Source organism: Sciurus vulgaris, assembly GCF_902686455.1.
Source record: "Sciurus vulgaris genome assembly, chromosome: 9".
Lineage (NCBI taxonomy): Eukaryota > Metazoa > Chordata > Mammalia > Rodentia > Sciuridae > Sciurus > Sciurus vulgaris.
This window is the reverse complement of record NC_136469.1, coordinates 72,846,673-72,871,618: the sequence shown is the minus strand read 5'-3', so window position 1 is coordinate 72,871,618 and position 24,946 is coordinate 72,846,673. Positions and strand designations below refer to the sequence as shown.

The 24,946-nt window shown below is 35.5% G+C and overlaps 1 long non-coding RNA gene across 3 annotated transcripts in view; it reads right to left on the bottom strand.

The window, feature by feature from the left end:
- Positions 1 to 18,368: 18,368 nt before the first annotated feature.
- The window catches only part of LOC306669392, a 108,384-nt gene continuing 101,806 nt past the window's right edge, over positions 18,369 to 24,946 (bottom strand). For all 3 annotated transcript variants that reach the window (XR_013766084.1, XR_013766085.1, XR_013766086.1), the window contains one exon: positions 18,369 to 23,812. This is a non-coding gene — a long non-coding RNA (uncharacterized lncRNA). The remainder of the gene's footprint in view (positions 23,813 to 24,946) is intronic.

Here is a 24,946-nt window from a genome sequence, read left to right as displayed (position 1 = left end):
TATCCTTGGTTAATGGCCTTTAGCACTGTTATGGGACTCTCCTTCATGATTTAACAATTGCCAACCTAAGATTCTATATGTAAATTCATATCGTTATACTAATATTGAATTTGTGTAAAATTCCTTTCCTCCATTTTATCTAACACTGTAGATTATTTATATTTATTCCACTTTATTTTAAAAATAATATACTCTTCTTTGTAATTGTAGCATAATATACAGTGCATAGTCATAGAATTCCATTTCCTTCCTGGCTATGAAGCTGAATTCACAGACTGAGACCTCTCATTGATATGTAGATATTTACTTAATTTTTTGTAATGATTGAAAATAGTCTAACAGAAATAAAAATTATTTAATCAATCTTCTGCTAAAGAAAATTGAGATTTTGTCAAGTTTTAAAAATTATACATACTACTGAATGAACATTTTGTTTGTGTTTTCTTGGAAATTTTAGAAATATATCAATAGGATAAGTGTCCTACAAGTAGAATTTCTAATTCATGGGGATTTCTGTATTTTTAATATCAAGAGATCTTGACAAATTATTCTTTTCTCTTTTTGGTACCAGGGATTGAACCCAGGAGTCCTTAAGCACTAAGGCATATTGCTAGCCCATTTTTATATTTTATTTAGGGTCTCACTGAGTTGCTTAGGGTCTTGCTAAGCAAGGGTTTGAACTCATGATCTTCTTGCCTCAGCCTCCAGAGTGGCTGGGATTGATTACAGGCATGTGCTACTGCACCTGCCTAAATTATTCTTTTTTTGAATATATCAACTATTTTTTCCACCAAGGCCTATTAAATTGTTGGGGTGCTATTTTGGAAACATTCTTTGTATGAGAATGGGCTGCCAAAGGTGGGTAGAAGGTAGGAGAAACCGAAGAAACAGATAAACATATTGGACAGAGTGCAATTTATTAGGGACTTAGGGACAAAAGTATGTTTTGAGTGGAAGCAAGGCAGGGAGATCCCCCCATCCAGAGGCAGTAGGCTCATAAGCTAAACTTTACAGAAGTGGGCCATGTCCAGTTGAAATCTACCTGGGCTTTCTCAAAAACTATAAACATGTGAAATGTCTGTCAAGAAGCAGTGCCAGCACCGGTGGCTGGCAAAAAACACTTCACTGACTATCTTAATGACAATGTTTATGCTACAAGTTTATGAATGTGTACCAGGGACACCGCAAAATGGTGGTTATTCAATTCAAAGTGGATCAAGAAGCTAAACATTAGATCGGAGACCCTGCACCTACTCAAAGAAAAAGTAGGCCCAAATCTCCATCAGTAGGCTTAGGAACCCAATTCCTCAACAAGATTCGGAAAACAAAAGAAGTAAAATCAGGAACCAATAAATGGGATTGAATCAAACTAAAAAACTTCTCCTCAGCAAAGGAAACAAGACCGTGAAGAGAGAGCCCACAGAAAGGGAGAAAATCTTTGTCACCTGTACCTCAGATAGAGTCAGGATATATAAAGAACTCAAAAAACTTAACACCAAAAACCCAAATAACCCAATCAATAAATGGGCTAAGGAACTGAACAGACACTTCACAGAAGAGGAAATATGAATGGTCAACAAGTATATGAAAAACATTCAACATCTCTAGCAATTAGAGAAATGCAAATTAAAACTGCACTGAGAATGGCAGTCAGAATGGCAATTATCAAGAATATAAATAACGATAAATGTTGGCGATGATGTGGGGAAAAAGATACATGCATACATCGTCAGTGGGACTGTAAATTGGTGCGACCACTCTGGAAAGCAGTATGGAGATTCCTCAGAAAACTTGAAATGGAACCACCATTTGACCCAGTTATTACATTCCTCGGTATATACCCCAAATCAGCATACTATAGTGACACAGTCACATGACTGTTCATAGCAGCTCAATTCACAATAACTAAGCAATGGAACCAAGCTAGGTGCCCTTCAATAGATGAATGAATAAAGAAAATGTGGTACATATACACAATGGAATATTACTGAGCTATAAAAAAGAATGAAATTATGGCATTTGCCAGTAAATGAATGGAACTGAAGACTATTGTGCTAAGTGAAATGTCAATCCCAAAAAACCAAAGGCTGAATGTTCTCTCTAATATGTGGTTGCTGACTCACAAATGGTGGTGGGGAGAGGGGAGAGGAGTGGAAGTTCACTGAATTGGACAGGAGGGAATGGGGATAAGGGAGGGGGATGAGAATGGGAAAGACAGTAGAATGATTGGACATAACTTTCCTATGTTCACATATGAATACATGACCAGTGTAACTTTCATCATGTACAACCACAAGAAAGGGAAGTTATACTCCATGTGTGTAATAATATGTGAAAGTACACTCTACTGCCATGCATAATTAAAAACAACAACAACAACAACAACAAGATGGTGATTATGACCAACATGTTGTAGGGATGTCAAACTAAATCCGGACAGGTGCTTACTAGTTGAATTGATTAATTCATGAATGCTTCTCATGAATTAAAAATATTAAAGTACTCTACTATCAAGAAGAAATGCACTGCTTTGTTTCTTATATTCCAGAACTATGTCATTAATTCTAAACTCATGTAGAAGTGTCAGAAAATTATAAGTAAAAATTTATAAGTATGAATTCAAAGTTGTACACAGAAGTCTGTGAGAACTGGAGAACTCCTTAGTGATGAAGGTAATACGAATAGGGCCTTGATTCCATAGATAAGGAGGAACAGAGGGCAAGTCATTCTGTTCTCAAAGGAAGATTAAAAGTCAATGAAAGAAATATAATATCATCATTCTGCAACCCTAATTAATTAATAGAGCTAGATAACCCTCATTAATGCCTGTTCAACTCACAAAAGAGAGCCAGCCAGACATCATGTACTCTGGATGAAAGTACACAAAACCACCTATTAAATAGTTTTGTCCAAACAGTAATGTCTGAATGTTTAGCTCTAACTACCAACTCACAGGAAACGTAGAAACCTATTAGACAAATGGTTTAGATGCAGTCAGCAAAATCAAACAATTCATTTTGTTCCACAACCTACAAAGAAGGAGAGAGGAAAGAGAAACCTATGGATTAAAAGAGATTTACAGATATGCATGGATAGTATTTGGATCCTAATTCAAATAAACAAAAAGAAGATAATTGATAGAAGTTAGCATTGACTGGGTTACTCATGAAATTAAATTATTTTTAGCTATGACAATAATATTGTAGCTTTTATCATGTAGAAATTACATGGGAAATATTTATAAATATATAAATTAAAATGTAAATTTAGAAATATATAACGACTGCCTAGGATATGTTTTAATAATCCTGGGAGAAGTAGGAGCTCAGGAAGACTCAAGTACTGAAGAAACAAGATAGGGTAAAAGTTGTTAATTGTTGAAACTGGTGAAGAGGTGCATGAAAGTTCATTTTACTATACTCTGTATTTTCTTTATGTTTGAAATCTCCACAATCAAGCATTTTAAAACAGAAAAAAAATTGCTTTAAAATTGTTGTGGAATAGTCTTAACTGCTAAGATCCATTTGAAAAGGACAAATTTAGAAATTTGTATGCTTCTACACAATGGCCACAAGTTCACTAAATGACTGAAGGCTTGCTTCCAAGCCCCCTACCAATGATTTTAGGCAACAGCCAGAACAGAAGCCACATGGTATGGAAAACATACTTATAAGTGGGTTCATAAGCCAAATGAAACCTTTAATTTACTGAAAGGAACTGACAGTTCTCTTCAGCTTTTTAAAATGTTTCTGAACTCAGAAAGGGGCACATATAGAGCTCCAACACAAACATGTAATCTTTGACCCAAACAAATGGATGTTCTTGTGGACAGTCGCAATGCGGAATTTGTCATCTTCTTCACATGGAATTTGCTCTGGTTGCACCATCTTACCACATCCTTTCCTAGGGGATCCTCTTTTCCCCGTCAACTTTATGCATGCTGTGTCCTCTCCAAATTGTACCAAAGGAAAGAAAACATTATTTTCCTTGCTTAACTTTTCAAGCATATCACTGCAATATATTATTTTTTAAATATACAAGACATTGCTTTACTTCTGACCAGTTGTGTTTGTTAACCAGGTCTTTTCTGCAGTCAAATCCCAAATTGAATAGTTTCTTAGACTATTTAAAGTAGACCTCTCTACAAGGTTACTATAGCGTTCATTGATTCTTTCATTTTTAATTGAAACCACTATGTAATCTTCAAATAATGCCTTTAATTTCCATTCAATCATTATATTACTCCCTTAGTACCTCCATTTCATTAAGTATATATAGAGTTGGTTAAGTATTTGAATTGGAGCCCAGAATGTGAATAATGTATATAATGTGTATTGTTTATAAATCTGTGACACCTATTAAGATATTCCAAATATAGGGGTAGGGTCATGGAATGTAATCAGGAATGGGACACTCTGATCTAATGAAAAAGTTTTGGTTTAAAGTCTTTATTTTCTTTCACGCATTTAATTTATTTATTTAAATTATTATTATAAATGCATTTTATTGTACAACAATGGATTTCAGTGTGAAATTTCCATACATGTATATATAAATTGTGCTTTGATCATGTCCACCCTCCCTTCTGTCCTCGCTTGCCTTCCCATCTCTCCCTGGTCTACTGTCCTCTTCCCCTTCCCTAATAGCCCCTCTCCTACTTTCAGGTCATATATATATATATAATCCAAAAGTATATATATATGTACATATAAAGGTCATATATATATATATATAAATTGTATGTAATTTTTTTAGTTTCTTTAATGTATTTTAATGCATGCTTCTACCTTATTGGTGAGTGGAGGAAAATGATTAATTCAACCTTGACGCCAAATATTTTAAAACTAACATGGTTATCTCTATTACTTATGTACCATATGCCCACTTCTCTAATATAATAAACCTATCATTTTATTTCCTGTACAAGAATGTACAGGAACACATTTTGAACTTGTAAATATCCATCTCAATCACTTTGGAAATACTTTGGGTTAAGGGAAAACGAAAAGAAAATGAATAATGAATGGGGTGGATTATGTATGATCATTTTTATGGAACTTTTATTTTAAAAAGGAATACACAAGATTCTTGCTTCTGGGAAGATGACATCAATGTATTTTTTTCCTTATCTCTCCCAGAGAAACACTAAGTAATTTGGGTATCATATGTACCACAAAGAAGCATATTGAAAGGTAGAGCAAATTATTTACATTAGAGAACTTGGGACCTGAGTTTCATTGGTTCTTTTGTATCATATATAACACACTTAGATGTAAAGAAATAACACACTTAGATGTAAAGAAATAATAAAATGCCAACTGGAGCAGAATAATAAGTCCCAACCAAAGCCTCTTTAACCAAAGGATGAAGAAAGGAGGCTTGTCCTTTCTGTCTAGCAGAATAGAGAACTTTTACACAGTAGCCACTGTACTCCAACCAAACATTACAGAAAAACCCAAACCTACTAACACCAGCAAAGACTGAGTGTAAAGTCTTGATTCCACCCTTAAGTGAAGCTATAAAAAGGCACAACAGTCCTTCCACCATGGTGGTGTCAGAGAAGGCCAAAGGGATTCAGGACTTTCATGTCCATCATCCTGTGAAGAGCTTCTTACATACTTTTTTCTCATGCCATCAATGGATACTGTGGGGGATGCTGACCTTGAACTTCTATCCCCACCCAGCAGAAATGACACTTCTTTCCTTCCTTGCTAAGTTGCTGCAGAGAGACCTAGTGGAGAGTGAAGACTTTCCCCACTGCCTGATGATAGCAATACTACTCTATCATGATGTTGGGGGGACCACACAGAAAGCCAGAATCACCCAGAAGTATGACTATTTCACGGTCTTCTTATTTTTGTTTCATATATAATGTGCAATGGAGGCCAAGTGGGGAATATGAACTTTTACCTCCACATGGCAGCAAAGGACAGATATTCCCTGGGTGTGGGAGGAACAAATTAACTGACAAAAATTACAATTTAAAATGAAAGTTGGAAAAGGACCAAGTATCTTATAACATAATATGAAAAATTTGTTTTCAATTAAAAAATCACTATCCCAAAAAACAGGAAGATCATAAACTGAAAGTAAAAGGACAATCAATGGATGCCAACACCAAGATGATGGAGGTGTTAGAATCATCTCACAAAGAATTTAAAGCAGCCATGATAAAAATGCTTCAACTAGCAATTACCAACACATTTGAAACAAATGAAGAAATAGCAAACTTCAGCAAAGAAACAAAGATATAAAGGAAAAATCCAATGAAATTATGGAACTGAAAAATACAATAACATAAAATTCTCATAAACATGTTCAACAACAGAATGGAAGAGACAGAAAAGAATCAGTGAACTAGAAATTATTACAAATTACTTATTGTAAATAAGAGAAAGAAAATAGAAAATAATAAATAAACTTAAGGGAACAGTGGGACTATAACAAATATCTAATATCTGTGCCATTATAGTTTCAGAAAGAGAGGAGAAACAGAGCTGAAAAATCACATGAGGAAATAATGGCTGAAAAATCCCCCAATTTTTCAAAAGACATAAACCTATAGATTCCAGAAGCCAAATTAACTTGATACATTTCATTAACACTATAGTAATGTATTAAGAAGTAATAAGCATATTTTAATAAAACCATAAAGCATAGAGCAAATTTATAAAGGTTATATATGGTATTCATGTGTATAAATATATAAACATAAGTGCATTTATGCATATGTATACACACATATATATGTGTGGTACTGGAAAAGTCTAAGAAATATTCTCTTCATATGTGTACATATTTGAATAACAAAATAATAAGGAGGAAGTTATAAAAATTGATATCAAATTTGATTAATTTGACATTCATTAGAAAAATAACTAACATTTTCTAGAAATTTTATTTTATTTGATAAAGGCAACTTAAGAAATAATTATTATTTTATTTATCTTACCAATGAGAAAACCGAGACTGAAAAAAGTATGGTTTTATGTGTGGTTAAAAAGTTAGTAGGAATCAGAGACACAATTATATCTCAGCTTTTTCATATCTAAGCCCTTGTTTTTCTCCATACACTAAACCATATTATCCAGGCAAATAATAACATTTTATAGGTTTAAAGTTATTTAAAAATTTCAAATGGTTTTTGCTTATATCCAGTCCTCAAAGTATTCCATGAATTTGGAAGATTAGACATTATTTTCTCTACTTTATGAATGGAACTGAATTAGTAAAAGTTAATGACTAGTCCAAGGTCAGCTGGTGAATCAGGGTGGAAATAAGGGTCAAAAACCAAATCCTCAATATCCTGGGCTGGCACTATTTTTACAATATCACATTCCTTTTAATGAAGCTATAAATTAACAAAGTCATTACATCCCTAGGAACTGTCAAAGGAAAATCTCAGCAGTCTCAGGAAGTGACCTCGGACAAGGGAGAGGGGTATGTCACTGCTGTGACTCAGAACTGACTGGAGCCCAGGAGGACAGGGAAGCCCATCATTCAGGTGAGTCTTAAGCCACATCCTTGACTATTTATGTGAACATTCAAAATAGTTTCCCTAGTAGTGTCCACAAGAATTTTTCTTTGACCTGAACTTGTCATTTTTGGTTAAAGCAAAATATTTTCCTGAGAATTTTAATTAGATACCCTTGACTTGACTTCTTGACCTGCAAGTGTTTCTCAGTCCTGTACATTTTTAGATGTTTCCCTATGCCATGTAAGAGGCAATATTTTCAGGATATGAAAGTAGAAGTCAGGTAATAACTTCTGTGAGGTAGGTGCCACATCACTCCTCAGTTAACTGAGACATAGAGAAGCTGGGTAAATTGCCCAAAGTCAAACAGTCTGCAAGAAGGAAAACTAAGGTTTAACTCCAAATTTTAACTCCACTGTGTATGACATTGTTCATTCACCCAGCAGTTATATTCTTAGTGAAAGGGTAAACAATTAGTGACCCCTATCAGATGAAACCATGAGTATTACTCATTGAAGGGTTATGGAAAATAATATTCCTACAAGACAGCTCCCCAAGAAAAATGGAGGAACAGTGTGGCTTGGGAGAAGGGCAGGGGAAACTAGCCAAGCATTAACCTCCCAGAAAATCCTTTCCTAATAACAATAGGCCCTGAAGGAAAGGGGTGGATACTGAATGCTGGGCTCTGGACTTTGATGTTTCCCCCATTGAAAACTAGTCCTAAAGGGAGGCATAGCAAATATCAAAACTCTGGGAAACAATGGAGCGTGTTTGAGTACTCATCCCTCTGGATCTGGACGCTTATCTCCCCAGTTAACAATGAGTTTCAACCTTTTTACAACTACCTTCTTAAGTTAAAGTTTTAACCCACACAACTAGCCCCTGATTGTCCAAACTGCAGGTCTGCAGTCTCCAATGAAACTACAAAACCCAGACTACTTCTGTATCACATGGGCCATCTCCATATCTAGAAAATGAGCCCTCCCATGGCTAATTGATTGTAGAATAAAGGAAAGCTTGCTGATCTAAGGCTTGCTTCCAGTCTCCTGCTTCCATCACTTGTGGGCCATGAGCTGACACTCACACTTATAATCGTAGTTAATACCGATTGAGTGCATGTTGTATGTCAAATATTGAGTTAAGATTTACACCAATTATTCCATTAAATCGTTGGGAACAATTATGTGAGGCAGATATTAGACTTTTAGTCTATTAACAAATAAAATTGATTAAATAGCTTGTTCAATATCACAAATAACTGGTTTTACTTCAGGAAATCTAATTGCAGTACTATCAATTTTTTAAGTAATATTTTAAAGGTCGGTGGCTTGTCAATAGATGAAAACAACAATTTGAAAACCACTCAAACGTTTGTTTTAAGAGCATAATGTTCTAACGAATTAAGTGAACTACTGCTCGACAATTCCAAGAGAAAAAATTAATGGCAATCTCTTGTAAAACATTTCAATCAAAATTTCAGTGTGGTAGAAAATTTTTGATGTGGTAGAGGTTTAAGATTTCTAAAATACTCACTGACAGAAGGTTCAAAATGGTAGATTAGAGGAAGGCTGTATTTCAGTTGCTCTGTGGCTCAGGATTCAAGCGGCAGGTGTTCTGCTTCTTAGGGAGTCGGTGAAAGAAGTGAAATTCCATATTGGACAGTGGTTCTCTTAGAGAATTAGATATTTGGGCACAATGAACTAAGGGCAAGAAAGAATAGGTTGGAACCAAGCCAGTTGCAGCAGCAGCAGCAGCAATACTGGTTCACTGCAAAGGGGATGGATAACACAAGCAGAGAAGGCAACAATGGAGAAGTTTGACATGGAAAAACGATTTTCGCATGTAAAACAGAAAAACAGCATCAACTTAGCTAATCCAGAGCCTGCACCGAGAACTGGTGTTTGAAATGTGCTCTTTGTTTCTCCACTGGCAAGTGACGAACTGAGGGAGGGAGCCATCTGGAGGTTGCTACACCGGAGCGTGCTATTGCAGGAGCATGGGTGATCACCGCAAATACTGCCATATTGTTCCACCAAGCACGTAACAGAGTATGCCTACCAGAATGTGATTGAAACAGGCACAGAGAACAGAGTACCCAAGAGGATTCAAATCAGAAATATGGAGGGGAGTAAAATTTGCTTTTCTTTTGAGTCTGGTGGCTCACATGATCAGCTGAAGAGGTTCAGATATGGAATAGGCAGGCATGACTGAGGGACTGAGCCTGGAAAGGACAGATTGTGGGTGGCGCAGATGTTAGAGACCTCCAGAGGGTTGGCTCCCCTGTCCTATGAGTAGAAATCTTGGGAGGTTCCTGAGATTCAGACTCATAGTAGAAATCTGCATCTGCCTGGCCATAGGGGTGTCTTTTTAAAAATTTATTTATTTTGATTCTTTGCACACAAATGTGGTACAACTGATGTTTCTCTGGTTGTACATGAAGTACAGTTGCACCATTTGTGTAATCATACATGTACATATGGTAATGATGTTTGTCTCATTCTGTTATTTTCCCTTCTCCCCACCTTTTCCCCACCCCTCTTTTTCCTCTATACAATCCATCTTTCCTCCACTCTTGCTTCCCTCCCACCCCCATTATGTATCATCATTCACTTATCAGAGAGATCATTCGCCCTTTGGTTTTTTGGGATTGGCTTATCTCACTTAGCATGACATTCTCCAACTGCATCCATTTCCATGCAAATGCCATAATTTTATTCTTCTTTATGGCTGAGTAGTATTCCATTGTGTATATATACCACACTTTCTTTATCCATTCATCAATTGAAGGGCATCTAGGTTGGTTCCACAATCTAGCTATGTGAATTGAGCTGCTATGAACATTGATGTGGCTGCATCACTGTAGTATGCTAATTTTAAGTCCTTTGGGTATAGGCCAAGGAATGGGATACCATACTTGGGAATCAATCTAATAAAAAGAGGTGAAAGACCTCTATAATGAGAACTACAAAACACTAAAGAAAGAAATTAAAGAAAATCTTAGAAGATGGAAAGATCTCCCATGTTCTTGGATAGGAAGAATTAATATTATCAAAATGGCCATACTACCAAACGTGCCATACAGATTCAATGCAATTACAATTAAAATCCCAATGACGTACCTTACAGAAATAGAGCAATCAATCATGAAATTCATTTGGAAGAATAAGAGATCCAGAATAGCTAAAACAATCCTTAGCAGGAAGAGTGAAACAGGGGGTATCACAATACCAGATCTTCAACTGTACTACAGAGCAATAGTAACAAAAAGTGACATAGGGGTCTCTTGATCTAATATGTCCAGAGCAAACAACACCCACTAAAGTTACAAAGCCCTGATTAGAGCTAAGCTCTAGTCACTGATGACAACACTCGCCCATACAACTCTGCAACTGGCCCACCCTCAGAGTGCATTGATCTGGTCTGTGCGGGAAAAACTCCCATCAGCAATACTTCCCATTTGATCCTATCTTACGCTGGTGAGAAGGGAAGCTAAGAGTTATTTCAATCAGTTTCAATTTAAGCCCTTCAACTGGCAGCTCAGTAAGCAAAACAAAAGAGAAAGAATTTAAAAATCCCCACTTGTTAGTTGACACCTGCTCTTTAGTCTAAGGCCCAATCACATTCGTGGCTATTCGTTGTTCTTGATATTGTCAACTTCTGCTCCATCATTCCTGTTTTAGTGGTAATTGTTATTCTAGATGATATAGTAGTAACCAGGTTTTTATTTTAATACTATATGCTATTTGCCCTGATTGTTGCTATTGTTTGTTTCCACCTTTTCTGTGAGTTTCTGGGAATCTATGGGACACTACAATCTCATAGGATGGAGACTCTTCTGTTAAGCTAAACACAAACAAGAGAGAGAACACACCAACTAACCATGTTCAAACTTTAATAATACTTCAGTACAAATAGTAGAAGCAACACAAACCTCAAAATAAAGACCAGAATTTAGGTAGGCTAGAGGGGGCCCTCAGATATCACTCATGGACATCATTTCTACGTCAAAAACAGAATTAACACAAATAGTGTGCACACACATATGAGGGGGTCTCAATCTAGGTCACTGCCATACACCTTTAGAATATACAGTGTTTTTGAGTGAAGAAGATCTATCACAGAGTATAACTCACAACCCTGATCTATACAACACACTAGCAAGATCTACATGGAAAGTGGTATTCCCACCCTTTCACACAATTTCACTGTATCAAAATACATTAGCCATTGATACAAAACTAGCAGGTAAACTATACTAAAAGACCCATTTGTAAATATATTGAAAAATTCGCAACAACACAATATACCAGAACAAACTAGAAAGAGCAGGTTGAGCTCTAAAAAGACCCATAAATAATAGTAGAAAAGAAATCCATTCCAACAGATGCATAAAACCAAACACAAGAATACAAGAAATATGAAAAAGCAAGGTAACATGATACATCCTAAAGTTCATAATTCACCAACAACTGAATCCAAAGATTTTGAAGTGCATGAAATACCAGGTAAAGAACTCAAGGAATGAGTATAAAAACACTCAAAGATTGCTAAGAGAATACAGAAAAACAAATGTACGAATGAAGTATGAAATATGAATAAGAAATTAAATGAGGAGATAAAGAGAATCTCTTATCTCTTAAATGAGGAGAAAAAGAACCAAAAATAAATCTTGGAAATAAAGACATAATATAGCAAATAAGATTTTCATTTAAAGTTTCTCCAATAGATTAGACCATGCTGAAGACAGAATCTCAAAACTGGAAGTCAAACTGGTTGACCTTGAACATTCAGACAGTAATAAAAAGAAAAAGAAAAGAAAAAAAAGAAAAAAAGAAGAAGTAACCATGACCAAGAGATACAATAACTCTGAGGCAACATTAAGAGACAAAATTTAAGAATCATTGAAGTTAAGAAGAGTTAAGAGATGAGGGAAAACAAATGAATAACTCCTCCAGGGAAATAATAATAGAAAAATTTCCAAAACATGAGAATGCTATCATAATTTATATACAAGAGGCATTCAGAACCCCAGATAGACAGGATCAAAAAAGAACCTCTCCACAACACATTACAATTAAAATGCCTAATATGAAGAACAAGTTGGAATTTTAAAATCCTCCAGAAAAATAAAAGTTGGATCACATTTAGAAGCAAAACAATAAGAATTACTTCTGATTATCCAACACAAACTCTAAAATCCAGGAGAGCTTGAAATGATGTGTTGCAAGTCACAAAAGAAAAGATCTGTCATCCCAGATTGCTATAACCAGCAAAACTATCAGTCAGAATTGCCAAATAAATAAAAATCTTCTAAGACAAGCAGAAACTAAAGAATTCATGACTACTAAGTCAACAGCACAGGGAATTCTTAAGGAAATGTTACCTACATAGGAAATAAAACAATAAACCCCAGAGCTTACAAATGGATAAATCTTATTTGAAGAATAACAAAAAAATGAGAATCAATAACAATTAAACATTAAAAATTAAAATGACAGGAATTAATAAATATCTCTTTATGATAACACTGAATGTAAATGGTTTCAACTGTCCAATTAAAATACAGAGTCTGGAAGAATGTTGTTTGGGAGATACTCACCTTATAGGCAAAGACAGATACTGGTTGAAAGTCAAAGGATGGACATTTGTGTATCATGTAACTGGAGCTGAAAACAGGCAGGAATAGCTACTCTCACATCTGACAAAGTAGACTTCAAGTTAAAATGAATCAGAAGAGACAGAGAAAGTAAATTCAAAATGAATAATCTAACAAGAAGATATAAAAATAGTTACTATTTTTGCCCTAAACATTTTTGCAGTTAAATACCTAAAACAGTCACTACTTGAATTAAAGACTCAGGTAGACCCCAGTAAAACATTTATGGGTGATTTCAAAATACCTCTATGGACAATGGATAGGCCATTCAGACATCAACTCAGCACTTCTCAGACCTAAAAAGTTTTAAAAATTGTATAGACTTAGTGGATATCTATAGAATATTTCATTCAACAACATCTGAATATACTTTCTTTTTAGTTGCTAATGGAACCTACTATAAAATAGATGATACTGGAGGTCACAAACAACTCTTAGAAAATAACCAAAAAGTTGGTATAATTCCTTGCACCACATCTGATCATAATTTAATGAAATTAAAAATTAATGCAAAAAAATTGAAAACCTACAGAAAGTATATAAACATAGGGAGATTGAACAGAACACTTTTGAATGATGAATGGGTGACAGAACAAATCATTGGAGAAATTAAAAATTTTAGAATCAAGTGAGAATTTAGGGATACAATACACCAGAACCTATGAGACACTATGAAGGAATGTCTAAGAGAAAGAATTGTAGCTATGAGTACATGCATAAGAAAATAACGAAGATCCCAAATACACAACCTTATGGGGCATCTCAAGGCCCTTGAAAAAGAAAAAAGAAAAAACTAATTCCAAAATCAGTTCAATGAAGGAAATAATTAAGATCAGAGCTGAAGTCAATGAAATTGAGAATTAAAAAAATACAAAGGATCCATAAAATGTAAAGTTGACTCTTTAAAAAGATAATCAAGATTGATAAGGTCTTATCCAAACTAACCAAAAGAAAAAAAATTAGAAAACCCAAATTAATAAAATTAGAAATGAAAAAGGAGAAATTACCATAAGTGTCACAGAAATTCAGAGGATCATTAGAAACTATTTTGAAAAATTATACTCTAGTAAATTGGAAAATCTAAAATAAATGGTTACACTTATAGACACATATGACCTGCAAAAAATAATCAAGAGGACATAAAAAAACTAAACAGATGAATAACTAGCTAAGAGAAAGAAACAAGAAAAAAATTTTCTCCAACAGCGAAAAGCCCAGGATCAGATGAACTCTCATCTAAATTATACCAGAACTTTAAAGAATGAATGCCAGAGCTCCTCAAAACATTCCATGAAATAAAAAGGAATAGAACACTTCCAAATTCTTCCCATGAATCTAGTATCACCCTAGTTCCAAAACCAGACAAGGACACACCAAGGATTAAAAACAAACAAACAAACAAACAAACAAACAAAAATTACAGACCAATATCCCTGATGAACTTAGATGCAGAAACACTCACTAAACTATTAGCCAATTGTATTTGACGATATACTAAGAAATTTATCCTTCATGATCAAGTTGGTTATATCCCAGGTATGCAAGGATGATATAACATAAACAAATCAAAAATATAATTCATCATATAAGTGGAATTAAGGGCAAAAATCACATAGTTATCTCAATAGATTCAGAGAAAATCTTAGTAAAATTCAGCCTGTTCATAATAAAGCACTGAAGAAACTAGGGATAGAGGAATTATACCTCAACATCATAAAGGTTTTATGCAACAAATCCAAAATCAACATCAAACTGAACAGAGAAAAACTGAAAGTATTTTCTTTATAATATGGAATAAGAATGTCCCTTCTAACCACTCCTGATTAATACAGTACTAGAGATTCTAGTCAGAGCAATTAGGCAGGAGAAGAAAACAAAAAGGATAAAAATAGGAGAACAAGAAGTCAAATTATCATTGTTTGCCAGTGATTTGACTCTAAACTTAGAAGATCCCCAAAGTTCAGTCAAAAGACTGCTAGAGCTAATAAGCAAATTCAGCAAAGTAGCAGGTCACAAAAATCAATGTAAAGAATCAATAACTTTACTATACACCAGAAATGAATTTGACGAAAAAAAAAAAAAAAAACATCAGGAAAACAATTCCATTCACAATATTCTCAAAAAAACAAACAAACAACAACAAAACAAACCTACAAATAAATCTAATCAATGAGGTAAAAGTCCTCTTCAATGAAAACTATACAACATTGAAGAGAAAAATTGAAGAAGATCTTAGAAGATGGGAAGACCTCCCATGTTCATGGATTCTGCCTAGAATTCATATTATTAAATGGTCATAGTACCAAAAGCAATATACAGATTCAATGCAATCCCCCTGAAAATATCAATGACATTATTCACAGAATTAGAAAAAAAAAAGTCCTAAAATTTATTTGGAAGAATTAAAGGCCTAGAATAGTCAAAGCAATGCTGAATCAAAAAAGCAATGGTGGGACCATTAAAATACTACAGAGCTATGGTAGCAAAAACAACATAGTACTAGCATAAAAGTGGAAACATAGACCAGTGGAACAGAATAGAGGACACAGAAAGAGTTTCGTGATTCTTGTAAAGGTGTCAAAAACATTGGAGAAAAGTTAGCCTTTTAAACAAATGATGCTGGGAAAACTGGTTATTCATATGTAGAAGAATGAGACTATATCCTTATTTTTCATCCTGCACAAAAGTCAACTCAAAATTTATCCAAGACCTAGGAATCAGATCAGAAGCTATGCAACTCTTAGATGAAAACACAGGGTCAATACTCCAACATATAGGTCAAGGTACAGAATGAGAGAAAAATCTTTGCTACCTATTCTTCTGATAGATAATAGAAATCCAGAATATATGAAGAACTTGAAATATAACACACACACACAACAAAAAGACAAATTAACAAATGGGCAAAGGAACTAAACAGACACTTCTCAAAAGAAGAAATTAAAATGGTGAACAAATACATGAAAAAGATCTTCAGCAAATGGGGAAATGTAAATCAAATCTATACTGAGATTTCATTTGATTCTTTGTCTTTGGGGAAAAATTGGACTGGGATTGCCACAAAACTTAATGGCTCTTTTGATTATGCAAAAATGGTTGCCTCTCTGGAGGGAGAGGCATGGGAATCAGTATCCAACCAGTTCTCTGTCTTCATGTGGAAATCAGTATTCAGTGTGAGCTCTGAAACTCAGCGATGATTATGATGAAAATGAGGATATTATGAGGGGGCTGGATGTGAATGACAACTTGCATTGAGAATGGGGAGTCTGGAATCCAGGAATAGAGGTACACTCATCTGGAATTGTTTCTGGTCCACTATCACCAGCAATTAGTGGTACATAGAGATAGATGTTCTTCTATGGAGGATGGGGTGGGCAGATGGTACAAATATTTTGGATGTGAATCTATTGCTACCTTATAAGGAGTTTCATGATTTTATTTCTTTTCTGCTTTATAATTTCCCACTGTAATTTCTAAACCTTTGGAAAGCTTTTTCTAAATACTACTATCTGGTGGTAGGATGACCAGCACTGTCATAACAGAAATAATAAGAAAAATTTGGATTATATGCTTATAATCATGTTTGTTGGAAGCTTGAACCATTTGTGTATGAGATGGAAGATTCCCAAAGGTACCTGGAATAGATTTAATTATTCTTTTCTTCAGCTTAAAACGCCCCAAGTTATTTTTATTATTAACATATCGTCACGAGTGACTCAACTATATATACAGAGGTGTTTTGAGGAAAATGAATATTAGCAAGAGCATGCAGTTCATACTTAGGAAGCCCTGGGTTCAGATCCAAGTTCTGTTCTTTATTTAACCTCTCTGAACCTTATTTTTATTGGCAGCATGATGAGAATAATCATACCAAGCTTTGTATGTTTGTTGGAATAAAATCAAATATTGTACATCACGAGATATTTTTTAAAAAGAAATGAAAAATAATCTAAAAATCTAGCAAAAACTAAGTATGTTAAAAAGAGGGGTTAGTTGAGGGGATCCTTAAAACCATTCATTTGGTTCTCTTACCAATTAACATGAAATAATGGACAGTCCTCTCAAAAACAAACCATCAAGTGTTTCTTCTTGATTGTGCCAATGCAAGAGGAACAATTGTTTTCTTTTAGGGAAAAAATAGCTTTTCCTCAAAGGCATTAAGGGTAAAGGGGCCATGAACTTTACTTTAGTCATGTTCACCTGTTTAGATATCTTACCCAAGTCTTACTTTCACCCATGTCTATTGACCCAAATGTCTCAACACCACCCCCACATAGAAAAGAACAGATCTATCACCATGGACACTCACACACAAAATAATAATAACAGGTTTTTTTAAAAAGTAATCTCCAGAATCCATCATTTCCTTTTGGATACATCTGTAAGGATACAGACTGGCTAAAACTGGGTCTTAAATTCTATATTGTTATCTAGAAATTGAATTGTGTTAAAAGGAAAAGCAAAGTGGAAATAGGGGCATGGTGCTTTTCTTGCTTATTTTTTAAACTGACGGTACAATCCTGCCTGGCTTTAACTAATTTTGAAGGAGGCAGTAAGCTCCCCACATGAAAAACTAACAATTTAAAATTCCTTCTTCCCTTTTCCTCATTCAAGCTTAAAATATTACCAGTATTAATTTCAGTGTTCTATTTGGCTATTAAATCACAAACCACACTGGCTGTGGAGAAACAAAGAAAGAAAAGAACCGTTATTCACAGTCAAACCAGAAAGTTCCACAAATAGCTCTATAAAAGTCAACTAAACTATGCTTTTTCACTCCTTCATGAGTCAGAAGAGTAAGGTTCTCACTATCCAGCTATGGATGTTTGGGGTAGGAATTATTAATTGGATAAGTAAACTGAGTTATTTGAAAGAGATAAAAGATCAGCAAAGAAAGTATGCTTGAGATGGTAGAGATTTACCTACTTTTTTCTCATCTGAGAAGAATGAGGTAAAGCAACTAGAGAGGTCAGATCAGGCTTCCAAACTAGTCTTCCACCACAAATTATTGAACCCTACAAGCAACCACACTCCCTCATAAGACCTGTCACATGTCTTTTCTGCCTTTTCTTCCTCATTCCATTCGTTCCCTGTGTCTGCCTCTTCCCCCAGAAATCCCTCACTCTTACCCTTCTTCATCCCAAGTGGACATCTCCCTCTCCAATGCCCCCAAAGTATTTTATGTTTCTATCACATTGCTTGCCCTCATTTATCTTATTATTATTATTATTATTATTATTTTCACTTTTACAGACTGCATTTTGATTCATTGTACACAAATGGGGTACAATTTTTCATTTCTATGATTGTGCACGATGTAGATTCACACCATTCATGTAATCATATATGTACATAGGGTAATGTCTGTCTCATTCCACTGTCTTCCCTACTCCCACCCCTGCCCCCCTCTCATTTCCCTTTACATAATCCAAAGTTCTTCCATTCTTCTCTTACCCCACTTTCCCACTCCCATTATGTATCATCGTCCACTTCACAGAAAACATTCGGCTTTTGGTTTTTTGAGCTTGGCTTATTTCACTTAGAATGATATTCTCCGATTTCCTCCATTTACCTGCAAATACCATTAATTAATTAATTTTTTGCGTGATAGCTGGGTACATCTTCCCTACTTGGCCTCAGTGAAGTGTGTGAGAATCATGAACCTGTTTTTTTCTTATTCTTTAGTTCTCACATGTGCTTTGAATATTAAACAGGTATGTTTTAAAAGTTTTTCTAATGTGTTCTTCTATTAGTGTATTTTCAATTCCCTCCCTTTTGCTCTGTACGCTATATGCTTTCAAAGGCTAAGCCCAGGCTAAAGAAGAGAAGATGAAATGTAAAGACAAATGTGGAGTTGCATTTGTCTTCTGAAGTTGTTGCAAATGGAACAGACAGGAAGCGGAAGGAGGTAAGAAGGAAGATCTGGGCGAGAGGAACATGGATACTCAAGGTGAGAGATGGACAGTCCAGACTTCCCTGAACTCCACCCCAGGAAGCAGAGATAGAAAACAAAGATAAGTTTCATGAAAGGAGTGGGCAGTTCCCAGAGCAGAAGCAACAGTTGCCTGGTTTTCCAGGGAAACTTTGAGAAGAAATCAAGCCTCCCAGGGAAACATAACATCTAAAATGATGCTCCCTAGGAAATGGAGATACAGTGGTGTGCCAGCTTGCTCTCTCCCCTCTCCTGGCTCTCAAGTTTGTAGGGAGGAATGCAGAAACTCCGGTGTGCCCCAGAGTACTGCCAGAAGAGAGAGTTGATCAGAGGGCTAGGACTCTTGCCAAGGGACAGCTGTGGTGACTGGCACCATAGGGAAAGTGGCCTGGATTGAAGATTGCATAGACGACATAACAGAAATTCAAGGCACCTTACAAACTATCCACAACCGGGGTCTAGCTAAGGCAGAAGAGGAGGACTACTGGGCCCTGATGCAGCTGGAAAAATAGATGTGAAATTCACCAGCTGCAGAGGACAGCCATGCATTCAGCATCTGCCTGTGATCATGGACACTCCATTATGCTGTCATTTGTAATACAGTTTTCCTTTCAACTACAACCTGGGTTGTTTTTATACACACGTCCTTCCAACTTATATCACATCTTTCATTTTAGTTCATTTTTAAGAGTGTGATCCTGTATTTAGCAGGTGGCTTTTCTCTCACTGATGTCCGGATAAGAAGCTCTTTAGAGAGCGGGGGTGGGGAAAGTTTTCCTTTTAAACCATTCTCAGATCAATTCATTTTTGCCAGTCCCCAGCACCCAGGCAGTTCTCAATTTGTTGTTGAATTCTCTTCTCCTAAGCTCTCTTTCTGTGCTGAGGTCCCTGCTGTTCCTTAATCACAAGTCTCCAGTCGTTCACGGCTACTTTTAAGTTAATTACCAAATCTGTAATCTGAGATCCAAAGACATCCATGACACTACTCAAAATGATTTCTTCTGCCTTCATCTCACTCCCTCTTGTAGGTGTATATACTCACCCCATCTCAAATTATTTCCTAAAAATACCCACTGGCAATCTTTTCTCATAGTATTCCCCCTATCTACAATGTCTTTCCTGTCTAACCCAGTGGAAAGACATTCCTATTGACCACCTTCTGTATTTTCAAAATGTTCTCCATAAACAATTTACACATGTTTATTGGCTTTATTCCTTAATATTGTATGGCTTTTTTTTTTTAACTATTTTGAATTGTATGTTTTTTTTTTTTTTTTGGCTAATACATTTTCAAATTTATCAGTGTTCCCTTTTATAAAAGGGAACATTATTGATTTTATGTGTTGATCTTATTGCTAGTAAGTAGGATAAACTCTTTTATTGCTCTTTTGCCAGGTTTCTATGCAATATATTTATTTTTATGATAAAAAATGATTTTACAACTTCTGCAGTGATGTGCACCTATAGTCCCAACTACAGGGGAGGCTGAGGTAGGAAGATAACTTGACAACAAGACCCTGTTTCTTAAAATAAATGAAAATAAAAATAAAGAGGAATAATAGTAGTAGTAAGTACTTTCTTGTGGTGAATACATAGGGGCTGTTCTAAATGTTTCACATAGATAAATTCATGTAATCATTCTAAAAGATGTTTTTATGTTTAACCTCAGTTCACAGAGGACCATATATATACATCTGATACAGTATAGTGCATAAATAGCTTCTCATACATACCATTATTCCCTTCTTTCCCCCAAATCCTTGGTCATCTCTGTATTTTGCTTTTTTAAATTTAATTAATTAATTTATTTGGTAGTGAGGATTGAACACAGGGAAATTTCACTACGGAACTATATCCCCAGTCCTTCATTTTTTGTTTATAAACAAGGTCTTGCAAATTTGGTGAGGCTAGCCTAGAACTTGTGATCCTTCTGTCTTAGCATTCAGAGTGGCTGGGGTTATAGGCATGGGCTGCCATGCCTGGCTTCATCTCTGTCTTAAAATCCTACCTTTCTGTGTCTGAACTCCTTAGGGACTTTGTTTCAGCTTGAAAAATGTATGAGAGTGTGGTCTAAACCCACTTTTTACAAAAGCATGTACCAATGGTCTCTGACTTATGATGGTTTGACTTATGATGGCTCAATTTTTAGCCTTTACCATGATGCAAAATCAAAATGTATTCACTAGAAACTATTCTTTGAATATCGATTAAATGGGCAAACAACTGATATTCTGTGGAGCACTGTGTTTGGTAAGCTTCAATGTTCGGTAGGTTAGGTGTATTAAATGCATTTTGACTCATGGTATTTTCAGTTTATCAATGGGTTTACCTGGATATAATCCCATCGTAAGTTCAACATCTGTACTCATCTCAGAACATTGCATAAAATTCCATGAAGGTAATCCTACAAGAAAATCAGCTCACTTTCCAGTTACACATTCACATGCATTCATATGGTCTTTAATTACTACAAACCCTGTGCTGCTCTGCATACAAATTACCAACTAGTTTAAGTTAAAAAATAGTATCTTGTAATTATGTGAAAATGAAATTAACCACAGTGACCTGCTTCGTTTTCATTCATAGGAAACGGTGGCATTGGTGGAGAAGAATAAAAACAGGGAAGCAATGTTGAAATCATTTTAGAGGAAGAGAGCCGCCCTCTTCTGAGGGAGGCAGACTGAACCCCATCATGCCTGAGGATGTTGATTCATTTCCTCCCCTTCTCAGCCACCTCAGAAACCTTTCCTCCCTCCATCTCTTGCTGAATTCTACCACTCATGCCACTGAGTCAATGAATCACACAGAGAAAATCTGAAATAATGTAAGGAAAGAAAAAATATGATTTTTTTTAAATCAGAGAAAAATAAAAGAACCTTTAAAGACACCTCCTTGAACTTTATAACGAGGTTATGTGTAGTTTCTGCAGTTATTCATGAGTTGATTGAACTATGCAGTACTGCTTTAAAATCTTCTTATTGAAATATACCTTGTGTACTGAATTGTGCACAAATTGTAAATGTATAAACTGTCTTGAAAGTCTGTTAGAACTCTAAACCAAACTTTCAAGACCCTCCCTGATTTTGTCATTTCCTACCTCTCCTGGCTTATTGCCCAACTAATGTCAAGATTTATTACCCTCCCACAGTCTCTAGTAAAAATATATAACTCACTGTTCTCCACACATGCTCTAAACTTTTGTTTATGAGCATGCCAATTCCTCTGTACCAAGAAAGTATTTTCTTACCAGGCATAAATGAAGAGTAAATATACAAATTTTAAAAAATGCCTCAGATTATTTTAAAGACATTTTCCCAATATGACTTTATGGAGAGGTTACAAAAAGTAACATAAATGACTTAATTGGAGTTTTCTATTTGGTTTGGAGGAAGCTAAGAGCATATATCTGAGACAAAGTTATGGACTTTGGAGAATACTGGTTCTGCTGCTTCATAGCTTTGTGACCTTGGGTAAAATATTGGGCTCTTCTAAGCCATATTTTTCTCATCTGAAAAACAGAAGCAATAACCTTCCTTATGGGATTGTTATAAAGAATAAATGAAATATGGCACATAAACTACATAAAATAGTAACAAACACAAAGAAATCACATAATAAATAGTATTTATCATTACTAATAAAGAAGCTATACATGTGAGAAGCTCACAGTAAAAACCAGGTTGCCTGAATTCTAACCTCAGCTCCTCCACTTGTCTACCATAAGACTTCAGCACTTTGGTAACCCATTCATGCCATAGTTTCCTTATTAGGTGCTTTGGAAAGTTTAAAAAATAATCTATAGAAAACAGCATATCTCCCACAGTAAGTGATACATAAGCCTCAACTACTTACAGTACCACTTTTTTTAAACATGGACAACTATTATCACCAATACCATTAACAGAACACTACATTTTTGTGGAGTTGAGGTCTTGATAGAAAAGGAAAGACCACAGACAATCTGGAGCTATCTTAGGAAGTATCATTTCAAATAAGAGAAAATTCTGTAGAGACAGAATATAGGACCCAGAAGTATCACTACTATGATATGGTCAAGAAGTGTGCCAGCTGAATCAGGGCACCCACATGACTGAGCTGAAGAGGGCATAATTGAGAGTCTGTGTTTCTCACTGCTTTGTAGAGCTCCCCATTCAGTAATGGCATAAAGTGGTGCCTAGTAATTAACACTAAAGCCATTTGTGTTTCTGAAAACTCTTCATCACCTCAGGAAAGTAGGGTCCCTAACACTAGTTTCTAAACCCTTGCGGAATAATCTATACTTTATGAAGATAAGTGACAGATTAACAAGACACAAAGGCTGAGCTTCAGTGTCCATAGCAAATACAATAGTTTCTCATTTTATAATTTTATTCCCATTTCACAGAATAAGTTTAAGCAAGTTGCTTATGACCAAATAACTTGTAAGCATCAAAGACGGAATATGAATCCAAAGACCTGAATAGAGACCTTATGCAATTCTACAAAGAACAAGCATTTTAATTGCTTGGTGGACATTTCTTACTAGTAACTCTCAACCGATGAAACCCAATGGAAAAACAAGTTCAGATAATAAATTTTCAAAAAGTTTTAGAATTCAGTGAAATAAGAAAAGGGGCAACTACCTCCAGTAGTTACCCTTTCTGTGGACTTCTCTGGGGTGAATCTCATTATTCTCTTCAATTAAGAGTGGAGAGTGATGGAGAGGATACAGGAGGGCTTCTTAGCCTACTTTCCATGGAAGTCCAATGTTCTGACAAGAAACAGAAAGAACATCTCAGTTCTAAGGAAGGGACACTTTGTTGTTCACTGAAGTCTGTGGGTAATTAATAGGGAGTTTGTGTTCCTGCTCTCATATTTGTGATTTTGGAATCCTTCTAGGGTCCACCATCCCCCCGAGTTGCTTGATTTACCAGATGTTTCACTTGTAATGAATCATTTTCATTAACACACTCGAAAATTCTGAGTTGTCTGAGTTGGTGAAGAGAAAAAAAAATATGAAACATCTCATTTTCTAAAAAGAACACCAGTATTTAACTTTAGGGTTGGAGACTTCCTCAATAGGCCCTTCTAAGACTTATAAATACCAAAATAAAAGTTCTTTTTCAAATGTCTATGGTATTGTGTTTATTCGACCTCAATTATCACACAAGCATCCATCTGCTTGATGAATGCTGTGTTCAATATTGTAAAGAGTTCACAAATGTCTTGTTAAGGCATTAATGCGAAAGAAAAAGGGGAAAGACAACTAAACAGGAAAAGCAGGAAAAGCCACATGAAGTAATCCCACAATTATATTGTACTCAGGAAAAGTGGTGAGAGCATTTTGTGTGGTGGTGAGTGGAGCCAGGCCATGTCTACTTCAGCCAGTGCTCGTGGGTGGAGGGGCCTCATTCCCGCCACTCCTTTGTTTGGTAGGAAGTGCTCATGGAGGGAGGTGGAGTTTAAGTAAGGAAAGGAAAAGCCAGGAAGGAGGAAATCTGTTGGAGCAACCAAGAGTCACCTACAAAAAATGTTTCAAGAAAAGAGAGGACAAATGTTTTGTGGAAAGGGAACTCTAAGATTGCTTAGAAAAGAAAGGAGTTAGATATATCTTAGTGGCATATCAGCTCTGTGTGTTTTGTCATTTTTCCTGTGTTCATTCTTCCCAGTTCAGAGTGTGAATTAATCAACTTCTATTATCCATTGCTCCATAATCTATTTCTGTGTGAGATCGCCCTGTGTTTTATAATTTCAGGCTAATTTAAAACATCTTTCCTGAATTACCATTTTTGCATACATATGGGCAATATCTATTGTGTATTTTCTTCTGTTAACTTCAATTTTCTGTTCTGAATTGCTTTTTCCCAACAATATCAAGTTCAATAAAGTCAAAGAGCAATACTTG